The following is a 17,235-nucleotide window of genomic DNA, read 5'->3' as shown; positions in this document are numbered from 1 at the left end:
CAGCTAAATTACTGCCATACAACAACTTAGATACAGAGTGTTAAACATATCTTACGGCTGAACACCCATCATAAAAATGACTTTAAACATTATAAAGAGTTGTTTACATGAAACTGAGATGCTTTGATTTTTGTTTAGGATCTGTCTCTTTTTTAAATTAAATTTGGCATTGAGGTTTCAGTCTTGCAGTTATTATTTGAGAAGTGTGATATATTTCTTTAAAATATTTAGTTTCCTAATTCATTAACTGGGTAGTTTAAAGATCATTAGACCTTTAAGCTTGCTAATGTAACTCAAGCATAAGCATATCTGCAGGTTTTTTTGTTTTGTTTTTTTTAATTGAAGTCTAGTTGACTTACACAATATTAGTTTCAGGTGTACAACATAGTGATTCTATATTTTTATAGATTATACTCCATATAAAGTTATTATAAAACATTGGCTATATTCCCTGTGCTGTACATAAACATCTTTGTAACCTCTTTATTTTGTACCTAGTAGTTTTTACCTCTTAATCCCCTTCACCTTTTGGCCCTCCCCCAATCCCTGTCCCCTCTGGTAACCACTAGTTTGTTATCTGTATCTGTGAGTCTTTTTCTAGTTTTGTTATATTTGTTCATTTGTTTTATTTAGGTTTGTATTAATTTGAGAGAAAGTCTTTCCACTTAGTATGCTTCTCTTTCATTAATAATGCAAGTTTAGTTTATTACGTATTTATATGAGTAGAAAAGAGGCCAATATTTTAAGCATATAAGATGAGCTGTATGTCCCATATAAGTTATGGTCTCTATACAAATTTTTTCTTCAATAAAGGATGTTTTCCTGTTGTCATACCACATTTGAAATATAGTTTTTCTCTCAAGATACTTAGATGCTGGATTTATAGTGTTAAGCATATTTATTGTTATTTATCCTAGATTTAGTCACAGCATTTGTTTGCCATAGAGCAATGTGTCTTCATCAGTTATCTTTTTTTTTTAATGGTATGTTTGTGATTGACGGTATCTGGATTTTTCATTAAGGCTTTTCTTTAGGAAGAAGCTATTCTTTAGGAATAGCTTTCCTTTTGGGAATTGCAGCACCAAAAGATTGCCCTTTCAAAGACATTCTTTCCTTTGTGCCTTATTTTTTGTTTAAATTTGTTTTCGCTATGGAGATATAATACTGTTTAGAAACAGTGATACTGAAGATTACCTTTTGTTCTGGTATTTTTCAAAATATCCAGAGTTATTTATTTTGACTTTAATATTCAGTATAGAGTCCTAAGAGACACATCATAGATTTTCCATACTGAATACATGCATTTAAAATGAATGCATCCATAACATGTTTACAGAAATATAAAGGTACTGTTTTTTTTGTTTTGTTTTGTTTTTTTCTTTTAAAATCAGGAAAGCCTCCCATGGCTTGACAGATAAAATGTACAGCCTAAAGACTATTCAAAATTCATGAAGTTTGTGCAGACCAAATTTTATTTTAAGTGTATGAATAAGAAACAATTTCCATTTTAGGTTCTTTTTGAGCAGGCACAATACATAATTACAATTAGCTGATTGGCAGCTATTCCTTCTAGTGATCTAAAATCATTATGCAGTTTGTTGCACTGTCCGCTTTCAAAGTTCTTTGATTGCTAATTTTAAAGAATGACATTCATTTCAGGATGAGAAATGTTACATATTCAGAATTGGAAAGCAACGAATCGTATTCATTTTTAATTTTTTAGTTTAATAGAAACTTCAGAATAGATGTGAGGAGGGAAGAAAAAGAGATTTAATAACTAAAATTGAAACTGTCTCTAATTGATCATATCTTGTGTTTATTCAGCCCATTTTAAGGAAGTTCTCTCATTTCTGCATGATTTTTTACAATACATTTTTTTCTTTTATTTCTGAAACTTCAGCCCTACAGTAAAAAAGTGCTTTTTTTTTTGAGTTTCAGGCAGACAAAAATAACAGTAATTAAAAAAAAACTCCTTGTGTTTAATTCAGAATCTGATATACTACATCGGAAAGGTGGATTAAATAATTTATTTCGGCTTTGAGGTTTCATTCGCTCACTGCTTCTTTTAGAATTTTAAGGCTTCTAGCACAAGTGGCACCCCAGTTTTTCTCTGTCTTCCTATTTCCCTACACACGACATGGATTTGGTAAACAATTAGAATGCTTCTTTGTTATTGAGCAACATAGATAGCAGTTATGGAAAACATTTAGTTGGACTTAAATTACAGTGCTAATCGTTGGTCTGCTACAGTGCTTTAGTTGGTCTGGCACTATTTATTAGAAAACAATTTTCTTTCAGCAAACAAAGCAGGAATTAGAACTGAACTAAAATTTTTCAATGACTAGCTCTGATAGACTACTTCACGCCTTTGAGACAGCTTGTATTTTTGTTTCAGAACCAAATAACAACTAAATCAATTGGTTCTATTACTAGTTATGGGTCTTCTTTTTTGCCCATCTTTCCAACCTACTGGATGCCCTTAGGTTCGTAACACATTTTATTTGTCTGCTTTGTCATAAAGTAAAGCACTTATATTCATAGCTTTGAGGAATAGATGTGGTGATAGATCACTAAATGGGAAGCACAAAAAAGGCGTAGCAGATGTTGCTTTTCTCATGTTGTCTTGTTTTACATATCACAAATTAAACTCGTATAAAATTTTGTAGGAATATTGGGCCATGCATACTCCTACTGTTAGATAGCTGAAACAAAACAAAACAACCAAACAAACCTTGCTGCCCAGTTCTTTTTAACTTATCAGCTGCATGGCTAATAGTCTAGTTCTTTTAATGCCTCCTCTCCCGGACATAGTCCTACTAGTGAATCCTGGATGGGGTGTTTGCAGAGAAGGTAGTTGCAGAGTGGGTTGGGGTGAGGGGGTATGAAAAAGAAGCAAAACTCTATTTGCTGGGCCAATGCAACCCCCAAAAGAGCTGTGATTATTTGGGATTGAATCCAGTGTTACTACTGGACTGTTCATTTAAAATAATCTAATTGACTGAATACATAATAAAAAAAATCTTGAGATTAAGACCTTTAAAATTTATTTACAATTAGAAAGGAAATGTTCTAATCACTTGGAAATGAAGCTTTCAAAATGCAAGGGCTTTGTTTATTAAGCCATGCAGAGTATTAAATGGGATGCTTGTTTGAGGAGGGCCACAATAGCCAGAATATGGGGAAAACCTTTAGCACATATTTCTTACGTAGTGTCAGTCTTATTTATTTTTAATATAATAATTGTCCTAAAGATTTATCTGGTCAATTAAAATATTTGACTTATTATGAGAACTTCAGACTTGAATATTGTGCTTTGCATTTTGCTGTGGATTTTTCTAATAATATACTATGAAGGCCTTATGGCTTTAAAAATCTTATTTCTATGATAATCATATTCCAAGACCCTTACCCTCTATTTCATATTCCTGCTAAGCTTTTACATGTATCACTGTTAATCTAAGTCAGTGAAATAAATTCAGATTCCACAGGAGCAAGATAGAAGAGTGGCATGTTTTCTTCATTTTGTGCTTTCACTCCCCAAATTGCATTGTGCAAGTTGGATATTAGGTAACTTTTATAGGTAATGCAATTATTTGATTATGTATGATAGATACCGTTTAAAAGAAAGCTCACATAATACTGTGTATCACAATATCTACAATTATAAATTTTGGGGAAATCTACAATGTAAATCTTGATAACAGTGATTTCTTTCCTACTCTTGCAGCTGACAGATTTCTCTTCTTCCCATAGTCCTATGCAAGCAAACACTTCAGTGCTTCATTACATGGATCATTTGTGCTTCCTAGATAACCAGAAGATGTTAACACTTGTGTTGATCAATTATAGACTTCCCATGAGGCCTTAGAAAAAGAATTCTTGAAAGACATTCTTATCTGCTTTGCCTGACTCTCTCTGTTGACTGATAACACATCTAAAGGCTAATATGTGTTAGAAGCTGACACGCATTTAAGGAAGGTGTATTGTGCCCTAGAGAGCTGATGCTTTCCTTCACTGACTAGAATTTTATCATCCTCTTGTGTCTAGTGAATTTAGAAAAGTCAACTTGGTGGGCAAACACATAACTGAATTTGTTTTTTTTTTAACATCACAAATATTGTATTTGTTTGAGTCCATCAAAATGATATGTTAAAATTGCTTGTGAAATGTGTTAGAGAGAATGTAGTTAAAAGGAATTATTTTGGCTAAGACAAAAAAAGTTGTAGACTCTAAACTTTAGTCACTTTAAAAGTTGGATTACATTTAAGAAATTTATAAATTATAAACAGCTATTTTATCACTTTAGTGTCTTTGTCTTTGATGAGAACTTTTGTTTCTATTTTTGGTTTGTTTTGCCTTGTTTCTGTTAGATTTTGTGTTGCACTTTTTGAAGAGTTCAGGGCATGCTACAATTCTTCTGTCTTTCTATAAGCAAAAGGAAGGAAAGTTGCATAAAGTATTCAGTAATCTTCTATTGATGTATGGCACTATTCGGTAGATATGAAATGTTTTACTGACAAAATTTATACAGCCTTGGAATTTAAATCTAAAAATGGCAATGTTTCTGTGGATGAGTGGAATGTAAGAGGAAGACATATGAGAATGAAACTCATTAATACTTTTACAAATTGACCAAAATTTTAAAATCTGTGCAGATTAAGAGTAGAAGAGTAGTTGAATCTTAGAGGAGCATATAAAGGGTAGATACTTTTAGATGCAGAGTGAAACACATAGAAAGGAGTTATGAAAGTACTATATGTGATCAGCCTAATCTGGGAAATTTTGTGGAAGGACAAAATAGATACAAGCATGTCATAAAATGAAATATTGCAATTTTCTTTGTTTTAAGACATTGAAAAATATTAAGAAGGTTTTGCCATCTTTTTCTTTCATTCAGCAAATATACAACTAACCCCAGGAATACCTAAAGATTAATTTAGAATGTAACTGCAGTGGATTCAGCTATTATGTGTTCCCTAGTGCAGTCAGATTGAAGTATTAGAGAATAAGTAGCTATCTATATAATTATATTATCTTCATCCATCTTCCATTTGAAATATGCTGCCGTTACAGAATGATTTGTTTCTCTCCCCACCAATCTTTTGTTATTTTTACTTTTATTTTCATTCATTTTGGGTGTGATAAGAAGTAGAGAAATGCAAATATTCTCAGAAGAGGTAGTCAGCTCTTTAAGGAGAGTTAACTGCTCGGAACGTTTCCACTGGACAACTACCTGAGAACAAGTTGGTAGATGGCATATTGTAGTAATTAAGGGAAAAGGCTCTGGAGTCCACTAAGACTTGATTTGCATCCTAATTGTATAATCTTAGTTTTAAAATCTTTAATGTGAATGATTATAGTAGCTACCTTGTAGGACTGTTGGGAGGATTGCCAGAGATAAGACTTATAAAGAGTCTGGCACATGGAAAGAGTTCACTAAATCTTACTTACATGGTAATTATACTTTGGTAGAGGAAAGAAGAGGTGAAATTTTAGAGTGGTGGTTCTTAAAATACTCCTTGAGTTTCTCATGAGAATATTTAATGTTTTAACGTTTATTTTGATGATCTATAAAAATAATCATCTGTCTTACCTGGTTAAGCACTGAGATGACCAGATGTTAAGCATATAGTATCTCATTCACACTATTTTCAAACCAAGTGATGTCAAGCCAAGGCTCTATGAATAAGTTTTACAATGGTTCCAGGAAGACAGAGTGGTGAGATCTTAGATCCTCACCCAAGGTGTAGTAGTGTAGTCAACCTAGAAGAAACTATACCATATTCAAATATCAAGCAATTTATCATAGCACAGCAGCAAACTGTGATTAATTCAAATTTACTAATTGTAGAGGTTTTACACATTTTTTTGTAAAAATTTTTAACTCCCTATGGACCAAAAGTATACTAAGATTCTATCTAGTTTATGTTTGTGTATGTTTAAGTAACCTTGTAAAATAAGTTAAGACTAGGAGTCTGTGAAAATATATGTTCTTTAAAGGAAGCGCATACAGTTTTTAAGTTCGAGACACACCTTGAGAGCTTGGAACACACACTTGGGGAGGCAGTCTATGGTGGTATGTATGCCCAGAGCAGTGATTAATATCAGTCATCCCTGGACTCTGGGTTATTAAAAAAGGGCAGAGTAGGTGGGTATTAGGGAAAGAAGTGGCAAGAGCATTGTAAGGATAATGAGGGGTACTGAAAGGTGACTGTTTCCTATTTCAGAATCCACCCACAGCTGGCCCTTCTTCAGAGCTTAGCCCACCAAACAATTCATCAGATTATGTTTCTCATCCATTATGATCTCCCTTCCTCTGTAGCTGTTCTTTGACTGGGTGGCTAATGATGAAACATGGTACTCAGGGCAGGATTCAAGCATGTTGGCTACTTTTCAGTCCATTCTATTGGCAGGATGTAGACCTCAACCATATGGTGAGGCAGGGCATTTACACTCATTCTAGAGGTTTATTCATATTGGCCTGCTGCAAGAAATTAGCACTGTTCACACTTGTTTAGTCTTAATAAAAATCTTTGTAGCTGAAGCACAGGGATAAGGTCACTGTCTGCCACATAGAAATGCCAATATTAAATGAGCAACAGGGGGAAGGTGTCTTTCATTCTTAGGGACTTTTAGAAAGAACTTTAAATAGATTAAGCACAAATTGATTCCCCTCTTTACCAGTTTGGACCATAATTTACATTTTATATTGTCAATTGCATTATAATAGCTGTAAGATCTATCAGTGTTTTCATGCTTGCCGTTTCTAAAAATAGCACTACAGGTAGCTTTAAAAAATATGAATGTCTTTAAAATCAAATATCTACCGTCTGTGCCAGACACTGCTTGAAACTTAAGCTGAGATGGCTGAGCGAGCATCTTTGATTTTTTTTTAATCATAGGGTTTGGGTAGATTATGGACTATGAACTATCTTTACTAAAAAGAACATTTTAAATGGGGCTGTATAACATGGATGGGATTTTATGATTAACAAATTCATTGAAAATTAGGAAAAGTTAATGAAAGCAGTCTTTTAACCCAAATTTTTACATGAGTGGGTTTTTTTTTGAGTCCTTAAAAATTATTAGCTGCTCAAAAATCTGATTCTATCACCAGAATTTAATTGTGAGAAGATAGCTAAAATATTTAAATGACGCTTTTTTTATATCTTTGTATCCTGTGTATTATAGTGAATGTTTACTTTTATTTGTTCAGTATGTTCTATAAACAAAGTGTGATTAATGATGACTGGATGAATAATTAAAAATGGTTTTAAATAAAATGTTGAGATTTTTTAAAAAAAATTACATTATATGCAAAGGAATGAACTTTTTTCTTTCTTTTTAAATTTGTGTTTTTATAATATCTGCTTTAAAAGGTAGTGTTCAAAATTGGAGCCTGGGTCCAGTATTAATGAATGTAACCCATTTTGCCTCATTCCACCAGCTTTACCTTGTTTGGTCATATTTAGCCTTTTGTATGTTACTTGAAGCATATACCCTCAATTTGCAAACATATATGGGCATTTTTATTGAAATAGATTATACTGTCCATAGCTACAAAATCAGCAGACTTTTTCAGTTGAAGAAAAAAATGAGATACGACAGAGCATGTGAATAACAAACAAACAAACAAACAAACAATCAAACAAAAAGAATGTGTAATCATGAATAAGAAAGTTGAGAGTAACTTCTACTCATTTTACTTTGGTTTTAAAAAATTTGATCTTACACCCTTACACAAATTATAGAGAGAATGTCTAGACAGATCCAAGCTCTCATTCCTATTGTTATGGTCACTAATCTCATTTCTTTGACCTTATTTTTTCTGTAACCTTTACCTCTTAGCAGTCTGTACCACTTATTCTAATTTTATTAGCAATGATCATGAGGATATCTACTTCAAAGGTGCTGTAAGCGGTATTTGTTGGACGGTTATATCATTTAAGTATTCCCTTCTCAGTGACGGAGAATTTTTTCTTTGTATTTTAAAATTGATATGACTTTGGCATAGTTGAAAAATTAGCCAGGTAAGTCATTTATCATCATGGCTATTTACCATATGTGTGTACAGAGGTCTGCATGCAGATTAGAAGACAAAAAGTTTGGGTTCTACAAAACAATGATTTTATTTTAAAAATTAGTTGAAAAAAATAATGCTTGTATTTTTGAGTTTTCTAAAAGCTTTTACTGATAAAATTATTATTATTTCTAATTTCAACATGTGGTATCTTTGGCTAACTTTGACTCTTTTCTTGCCTGTTAGAACAATAACTAAGTTATTAATATTAATATGTAAGTTCCCTATTTAATGAAATAGGTTATGAAATTGATTTGTACACACCAAATGTCAAATATCAGCACTTAAATGTCTTTTTAATCTTTACCTTTAGACACTGAAAAATGTTTCACTTTGTGAATGAAACTCAAACATTTTTCATTTTGAATGTTTTTTGATCTTTGGGTTATTCTTTGTGGGCAGTACCTTTAATTGCATATCCTAAAGTTTTTATTTCAAAATATTGCAATTTTGAGAGGCAAAGTCATACTGCATTCAATAAGGAGAAAGGTGGGACTTGCCAAATCTCTTATAAAGCCACACAGGTATCATCAGAGAATCCTTCCAGACCATGCCCCAGGCAGGTCCAATCCCCTCCACATGGTTTCTGCAGATTTGTAAAGGTGTGTGGTGGGTGCGGAAAAGGTTGTATGCTCAAGGTCATCCCATAGAAGGATTTCTGCTCATTCTAGGAAGGTTCTGTTCTACAAAGCACCAACCCACAGGGGAAACAAGGCTCTTCATCAGTGTCCACAAAACAGCCATTTAAACCAGTTATTCCCAATAGCATTAAACTTAGCTGATTTGAGGACAGCAAGACAAGGAGTGTCTATATCACATCAATACAAATGACTTTACGTTGGAACCTTGCTATTAGTGTATCTCTCAGGAATTTTATTTGGTCCGGACTTCATAGCATTCCACTGGGCTCCCCTTTCCTCTTGCCTCTTGTCATCCTATCTAATGTCCTCTTTCTCTTTTGCCAGGAGGAAAACAAATCTCATTTTCATACTATAAAGGAAATCTCATTTTCCTACACTTTACAAAGCCCCACTATTGCTTTGTTTGCTTTGGCTTTCACCTCTGCAAAAGTATTGTTTTCTATAGCTTGATAAGGCATTTTTCCAGACAAAGAAAGTTTCGTCTCTATTGGAAATTCTTGTGCCAACTGTTAAGGTAGCCCCTTATTTATTTATTTTTTACTTTGTTACTAAGAGATGGTTTAAAAAAACTGGGATTTGTGCTAAGTGCTCTGTCCAGTGGTCCCTACTTTTGCTTCGCACTCAGTCATGTTGTTATTCTTTAAAATATTAACCTTTTAAAAAATAGAAGTGTTCTGTAATTACAGATAATGATGATAACATATGGAATCAATTTCTTTGAGTTACAAGTGGCCAAGATTAACCTAAAAAGTGTTTCTGAAACATTTTACCACATAGAAGTACTTGGTTTGGGGGTTTAATAGGTGAATGAGTACAGATATATGTCTTTGATTATTATGTACACCAGTGAAGCCAAAGTACTAATATTTTTATTCCCCTCAGTAAGTTAAACTTTCTTTCTTAGATTCCCTCATGTAACAAACATTATTGAGCACTCTTTGTACTATTATTATCAGGCCTGTGCATGGCACTGGAAAAATAAAATGAGTCCTGTTGTCTCTTCTCAATGGATTTCCCAACTTTAACAACAGGAGAGACAGGGATGGCCAGTGATACTTCTCTGATTGAAATATGCTGCCCTGAATAAAATGGGGGTTCAAAAGATGGAGCTCTTAACTGTCTGGGCACTCCAGGTTCCCCAAAGCAGGTGATGTCAGCTGGATATTAAAGGATGTGTTATTGTAAATGGGACAAATGGAAAGACATTTTCATGCAGCGAAATCACTGTGAGCAAAGGTCTGAGGGTAGGACACAGCCCCGCAGCATCAGGGCCTATCAGGTCATTCAGTTTGCTTAAAGAGGAAAGTATGTATGAGGCCAGAGCAGAGGATCAGGTTACAGAGACAGGAGGGAATGAGATCAGGAAAGGCTTTATGATTTAAACTAAGGACCGTGAATGACAGGACAAAACTTATGGAGAATCTTGGAAGGGTTTTGAGCAAAGGAATGGCATCACATTTGTATTTTAGGAAGATCACTCTGGAAGCAATGGACTTGTTGAGATATGTGTGTGGTGTGGGAGTGGCATTAGTGGGAGGTTAGGTAGGTAGAGATCATTAGAGTAATCTAGATGAAAAATAAGAAGGCTGCACTAAAGTAGTTGGAGTGGGAATGGAGAAGAAGTAGTGAATGGGGTGGTTGATTCAATATGACTTAGGGACCAAGTGGAAAGCGATAAATGATGGGAAAGCAGGACTTTAAAATTACTCCTTCATTACCTACGACTTGTATAAAGCTGTTTTTAATGTTCATGAGAGGATGTTTTTGTTGTTTTGACAAATTGTACAATCTAAACCAAGAATTTTGTATTTGGTAGTTTTAATAAGCAATTATTCGCATCCAATGTGTAATTTTATATATATTAGCCGTGTGATATAAAGAGGAAAACTAGGTTTACAAATGTGTCACAGTAGTTCTTATATTATTCTTTCTTTATTACTTATTTTTCAAAAGCAGTCGTCATGATTTTTAAATTTCAATTTATTTTTTTCATAGATCTTAAAATGTTGCAGAGTTCACAGTAGGCATTCAATTTTTTTTTTAACATCTTTATTGGAGTATAATTGCTTTACATTGCTGTGTTACTTGCTGCTGTATAACAAAGTGAATCAGCTATACATATACATATATCCCCATATCCCATCCCTCTTGCATCTCCCTCCCACCCTCCCTATCCCACCCCTCTAGGTGGTCACAAAGCACCGAGCTGATCTCCCTGTGCTATGCGGCTGCTTCCCACTAGCTATCTGTTTTACATTTGGTAGTGTATATATGTCCATGCCACTCTCTCACTTCATCCCAGCTTACCCTTCCCCCTCCCTGTGTCCTCAAGTCTATTCTCTACGTCTGCGTCTTTATTCCTGTCCTGTCCCTAGGTTCTTCATAACCACTGTTTTTTTTTTGTTTTTTTTTTAGATTCCATATATATGTGTTAGCATTCGGTATTTGTTTTTCTCTTTCTGACTTACTTTACTCTGTATGACAGACTCTAGGTCCATCCACCTCACTACAAATAACACAATTTCGTTTCTCTTTATGGCTGAGTAATATTCCATTGTATATATGTGCCACATCTTCTTTATCCATTCATCTGTTGATGGACACTTAGGTTGCTTCCATGTCCTGGCTATTGTAAATAGAGCTGCAGTGAACGTTCTGGTACATGACTCTTTTTGAATTATGGCATTCAATTTTTTATGGAATTCTACTTTCTGAGAATTGTCCTCAGGGCTGTTATTGTGACAAAGGCTATGCTGGGCAAGAGACAATGTCATAACGTACAGTGATTTTACTATTAAAGAACATTTATTAAATAAGCAATTTTCTCTTCTTTCAGATCTCCTGCAATACAATTAGTAGTGGGTGTAGAAATGCCACTTCTGACCCTCTTGAGTCCATACCAGCCTAGATGCTTTCCTAAACATCATTCTTACTTATCCAGATATGTCTTTTAAGCAGAATGTCACCTTTAAATAATCACCTTTAAAAACCCTACATAATTGATATAATTTCTATGGCTGTTTCTTTTACTGCTTCCCTGTATCATTTTTTGTTGGTTTACTTTCCCTCTCTCTTCAACCAAAGAGTTATTTAAAAAAAGAAATTGATATGGACATTTTGCCAACACATTACTTAGGTTATAATAAGAAATATTGGGCAGCTATTTAGAGTGTTTTGAGGATTTTCTCAAGTAAAGGAAATGTGTCAGCATTGGCTTATAATGTGAGTTTAATTTGTTTATTTTTTATAACTTTGCAGTCAACCTTATTTCATTTACACCAGATATTCTGTGAGCCTACTGATTGCAAAAGACAACAAGGAATAAAATGAGAATTTTAGCAGAGTAGATATTAGTCCCAGTTGCTTGGCTCTTTTGATAGCACATATGAATTATTCACCATCTATATTTATAGCATATGTTATACTCCTTAATGCATCTATAACCATCCACTTCCAGAGGGAAAACTATCCTGCTGCTTGTGGTTTGTTTGTTTAGTTTTTCAATGAAAGCTGAAGAGAGCATTGAATATTTCCCTGAAGACCTACTACAGCCTGAATATTACTACTTTAGCATATTATCCTACATTGTATTTTCTGAAAAGATTTCCTTGGGAATCTTATCAGATTTTAAAAGTAATTTTAAATACTTTCTATTTTGAGAATTTGCTAATTAATTCTTACACTGTATTACTATGAGATTAATAATTATATATATTTGTGTGTATACATATACACATATATGTATGTGTATATATATATACACACATTTAAATGTATGGGGCATGAGAAGTTTGTATTTATGGCTTTGATATCAGGCTATGATATCTGGTTAGATAATGTTAAGATGATATTCAAGCAACTGTCTCAAAGGGGCAGTGAAATCCCCTTATTGGGATTTTCCTCAGGCAACAGAGAAGTTTGAAGTAAACTGTATTTCTTTAACCTAGAAAATGTACTTCTGGTTTTTATCAGCTATTTCTGTTAGATTTTAATGCTTAAATAGATTATACAGTTTTAGACAAGTATGAAATTATAGGTGCAGAATTTATGAGTTCGAGATGCTTCTTCTATTATTGACAAATAACTTAATCACTGGAAACATTTATCACTTTTACTGGCGTAGCTGACAGACAGCACACTGTCGCTGTCTTGCAGGAATCAGGCTGCAGAAGCAGGTCATAATTCAATTGAAACACATTTCTCCTATCAGGAAAACTAAATAGCATCAAATACCCTTGACTTTACATAGTGTGATGACAACAACCTTGACTAAACACAGATCATTTGCTTCAGCAAAAAGAATAGGTCTAAATATCCATGTACTAAATCTTATATCTTACTGTAAATTATGTATACTAGTTGTAGTTTTAGAATCATATATTTTGAAGGTACCTTAGCAATGACATAATTTGGTTTCTTCATTTTATAGATGAGAACGTTCAAGGTTAAATGATTTCCCTAAGATCAAGCGGTTGGTTATAATAAGTAAGGATATAATGCAGGACTCATAACTCCAGCCCAGTTCAGTATTCTTTTTGCATTGCATTAAACTTAATTTTTAGACATAGTAAACTAATTTGAATGATCAGTAATTTTTCTTTAATCTTTCAAATATACATTCTTTCCTTTTGTAGAAACTTTGTGTAACTTTTAAAAACTAAATCATTTAGTGCAAAATACACTTGTGACATTTTGGGGGAATTTGCTCTGTGATATTTACATGAAATATGGTGATAACCTTGTATATTAGTCATTTTGTTTCAGTCATTAATTCTGAAAAGTAATTCTTAAGTCAGAGAGGCTTTATAGGGATAAGACCAATTATATTGAAATATACTTAGATGATAAAACATGAATATAAAATGAAAGTCTTTAATATGAATATTTGCTTTAGAAAAATAACACAATTATACTACATTTCTGCATAATAGGCAAAGAAAAGCTATAGTTCTTTTAAACTATAATATGTGATCCAAAGGAGCTTTATATTTTCAGTTTATGCTGCCATGTTTCTGGTTGGTAAAAATTGTAATTAGCAGACACTGTTATGCTATTTTGTATTTAGTGAAATAGCTTTACTTTTCTTTGAGAGCAGGACTGGTGATATGTATGTAAAGCATTATGATGTGAAATCCATAGATTTCTAGTTATGACTTTTAGTTATGCTGTTTTATGATTATATGATATTCAATCTATCAACCTCTTAGTAATAAAATTGATGAGTGTTGATGAGCCTTACTCTTGTATCAAGGTTTCCCATGGGAGAGATGTTGCCTGGGGAAAACTGTGCCCTAGTGTTTTTAGTCTCCTTTTCCCTAAAGTTTTTAACAGGCAAAATTTATGATAAATAAATACACAGATACATACATAAAACATCCTTGAGGTAAAAGGAGGAGTGATGTCACCAAGGAGCTTTTCAGTCTGAGTGGGTGTGGAGGAAAGATGTCTGTGGCTCAGCAGTGACTGAATGTTTATGAGGCTGGCTTCCTTATGGGGCATCCATGGAATTACCACTGGATCAGCATGATGGAAGTGGAATTTTGAGAAGTGGTAGGTAAGCAAGCAGATTGTGGAAAGCCTACTGAATTAAAGGGTTTTCACTTCAAGCTACAGATGAAAGGAAGTTACTAAGGCATTTAAGCCAGGAACTTCAATGAGGTAGAGTGCCCAGAAGACACTTTGTGTTTACTCTACTTTAATCTTTGAAGCTGCCTTGACCAACTTTTTGGTGGGTGAAGGAAAACCGGATTAGGAAAGAACCTTGATGATCTATTAGATCATTGCTTGTACTTTTTTTTTTTTTTATGAAAGTGTTTTTATAGCTACTTTATTTATTTATTTTTGGCTGTGTTGGGTCTTCGGTTCGTGCGAGGGCTTTCTCTAGTTGCGGCAAGCGGGGGCCACTCTTCATCGCGGTGCAGGGACCGCTCTTCATCGCGGTGCGCGGGCCTTTCACTATCGCGGCCCCTCCCGTTGCGGGGCACAGGCTCCAGACGCGCAGGCTCAGTAGTTGTGGCTCACGGGCCCAGCTGCTCCGTGGCATGTGGGATCTTCCCAGACCAGGGCTCGAACCCGTGTCCCCTGCATTAGCAGGCAGATTCTCAACCACTGCGCCACCAGGGAAGCCCCCATTGCTTGTACTTTTGTTTATTGAATCTAAAAGTGGGCTTCAAAAATCCATTCCGTCAATTCTATTTTCATGTTTTGACAGTAGTAAATCAGAGTGGAGCTCTGTCTACTAGTTATGAAACACTCAAGAAGAATAGGACCCACTGTTTATGCGTAGGTAATCTATTTGTAATCCTTGCATGAATGAGTCTTCATAGTAATTGTGAGATGTTTTAATTTACTGATGCCTCTCTCAATGACCATGTATATGAAGTAGCACCAAGTCCTTAGAAGGATCTAGTTCTGTGGAACAAGATTAGGTCTCTAAATACTCTGTCCAGATATTTGGTTGTAACTCATTAGACTTTGAAGTCAGGCACCCAGGACCATATTGTCGAGGAGGTAAAGTTTGTCTTTAACTCATGCCCTTTCCTTTTTACAGGCAGTTTCATAGATGAAGGAGAATTTGGGGGGAAGAAGGATTGGTACTGTCTCTCAGTTCATACCACACAGATAACTACTTATTCTGACTTTGTATAAAGTCAGTCATACTTTCTGACAAAGTAATTTTTTTTGGCCAGATGTTTAGTAAATTTAATATAATTGAAACATTAGTCGTGTTTTAGTACTTTACTAAAATATTAATGCAATCATGTTTAATGTTTAGTTTAATATAGTAAAGTAGTCATGCTTAATTTTTTTTTTTTTTTTTTTGCCAGAATTGGGTTAAAATACCCCAGGAATAACTAAGGTGTTTCATGGAAATAAATTGGTTTGAATGGTCAAAGACACTGACTATTCTAGGACTGACTCTGCTTCTGACTGCTTTACAATGTGCATAAGTCTCCCTTCCTCCTGTGCCTCAGTTTTTCATTTATAAACTGGAGGTAATAATGTCAGTCCTACCTCTACCATAGCATTATTATAAAGATAAAATGAGATGATGCGTGTTAATGGGAATTGTCATTATTTGTCACTTGTATGAGACCACTGTTGTTTTATAATCTTTGAAAGCCATCTTATGTGAAAATAACAAACATGTAAAGCATAAACTGCTGAAAAAATACAACGTTACTTACACATAATAACAGTCACACTGTGACTTATAGGTAGGAACAATATCATGTAACTTATACATAGTAGCCCCTCTGTTGTTTTGTATCATTCATTTGTTCACTCAACAAATATTTATTAATACTATATGCTAATTATATTATATGGTGCTCTATGGTGCTCTAGGGAATACAGCACTAAATTTTAAAAAAGACAAAAATCTTTGCTTTTGTGGAGCTCGTCTTCTGGTAGGAAATTAGGGAGAATTTTTTTTTCAGAATTATATAGGAAAAGACACATTAACACTGAATAAATGTTATTATTTTATTTCATTAGTCAGTAATCAAAACACTATTCATTAAGAGGAAAGTCTGATTTGTATCTTTTAATTACCAAGGAATGTACAACCACTCTCTAAACTCCCTAAAATTAAAAAATAGCAGCTCTAATCCTTTTGATTTTTGACTAAAATAGATGTCAACTATAAAGGTAGACATTTTCATCTTTTCTCTTCTTTCTATTTAGACTGTATTTGAAAGCTGAATATAAGGAAGCTCTAAATAGATGAGTCTTAAAATATTTTAGGCATCATTAGTGCTTCTAGTAATATTTTTATAATATCTTGTATTCTTCTTATAAATAATCATCCAGCCCTGTATTTAGCCGAATTATTCTGACTTAACTGTTATTGACAAATATAAAGCATGCTTATGAAAAGCTTAAAAGTCTTCTCCAATAGTAGAAGTATAACTTCTACAGTCTATGGCCCACAGAATTAATGTAATCTCTTGACAGGCCATGTGGGTAGAGCATGTGAAAGAGGTCATGGATTGTGATGTTTAGAAAGCTTTGGATTTCATTCTATGGGAAAATATCTTTATCAATAGAAGAAAACAGTGCCTATTATTATAATATGCACAACTTGTTAAAGGTTTTTACACAAGTGGTAGAGGTGAATTTGGTATGAGGTTAATCTGAGATATTGCTGAGAGAATTATTATTTTAACTTTAAGTGGTTGTTCCAGTTAATACATTTATTGATGGATGGATGTCTTATTAGTTATGGGGGAACCTGAATTCTAATTTTGTTTTCACCATATGTGACTTAGAAGCCCCCTTTTCCTCTCTGGGCTTGTATTTCCTCATCCAAAATAAAATGATCAGACCAAATGATGTCTAAATTCTTTGAATTAGGTTCTTACATTCACACTTAAACAAACTTTTTTTTGGTAACCCTTCTGCTTAATTTTCAAAATGATTTTCTCAATATTGCATTCCTGATAATAGGTGGGTTTACCTTTTCTCTTCCACAGGGAATGGATTTATATGTATAAAAAATATGTAAATATAATT

The 17,235-nt window shown here is 33.8% G+C and overlaps 1 protein-coding gene and 1 long non-coding RNA gene across 10 annotated transcripts in view; one reads left to right on the top strand and one right to left on the bottom strand.

The window, feature by feature from the left end:
* The window catches only part of LOC309634845, a 354,268-nt gene extending 339,406 nt beyond the window's left edge, over positions 1-14,862 (bottom strand). Inside the window, exon 1 of the long non-coding RNA XR_014248469.1 lies at positions 14,548-14,862. This is a non-coding gene — a long non-coding RNA (uncharacterized lncRNA). The remainder of the gene's footprint in view (positions 1-14,547) is intronic.
* The window catches only part of GRIK2 (glutamate ionotropic receptor kainate type subunit 2), a 640,648-nt gene that overhangs the window by 85,251 nt on the left and 538,162 nt on the right, over positions 1-17,235 (top strand). The window lies entirely within an intron of this gene.

Source organism: Balaenoptera borealis (genome assembly GCF_965194805.1).
Source record: "Balaenoptera borealis genome assembly, chromosome: 9".
Taxonomy (NCBI): domain Eukaryota; kingdom Metazoa; phylum Chordata; class Mammalia; order Artiodactyla; family Balaenopteridae; genus Balaenoptera; species Balaenoptera borealis.
This window is presented reverse-complemented; position numbering and strand designations above follow the sequence as displayed.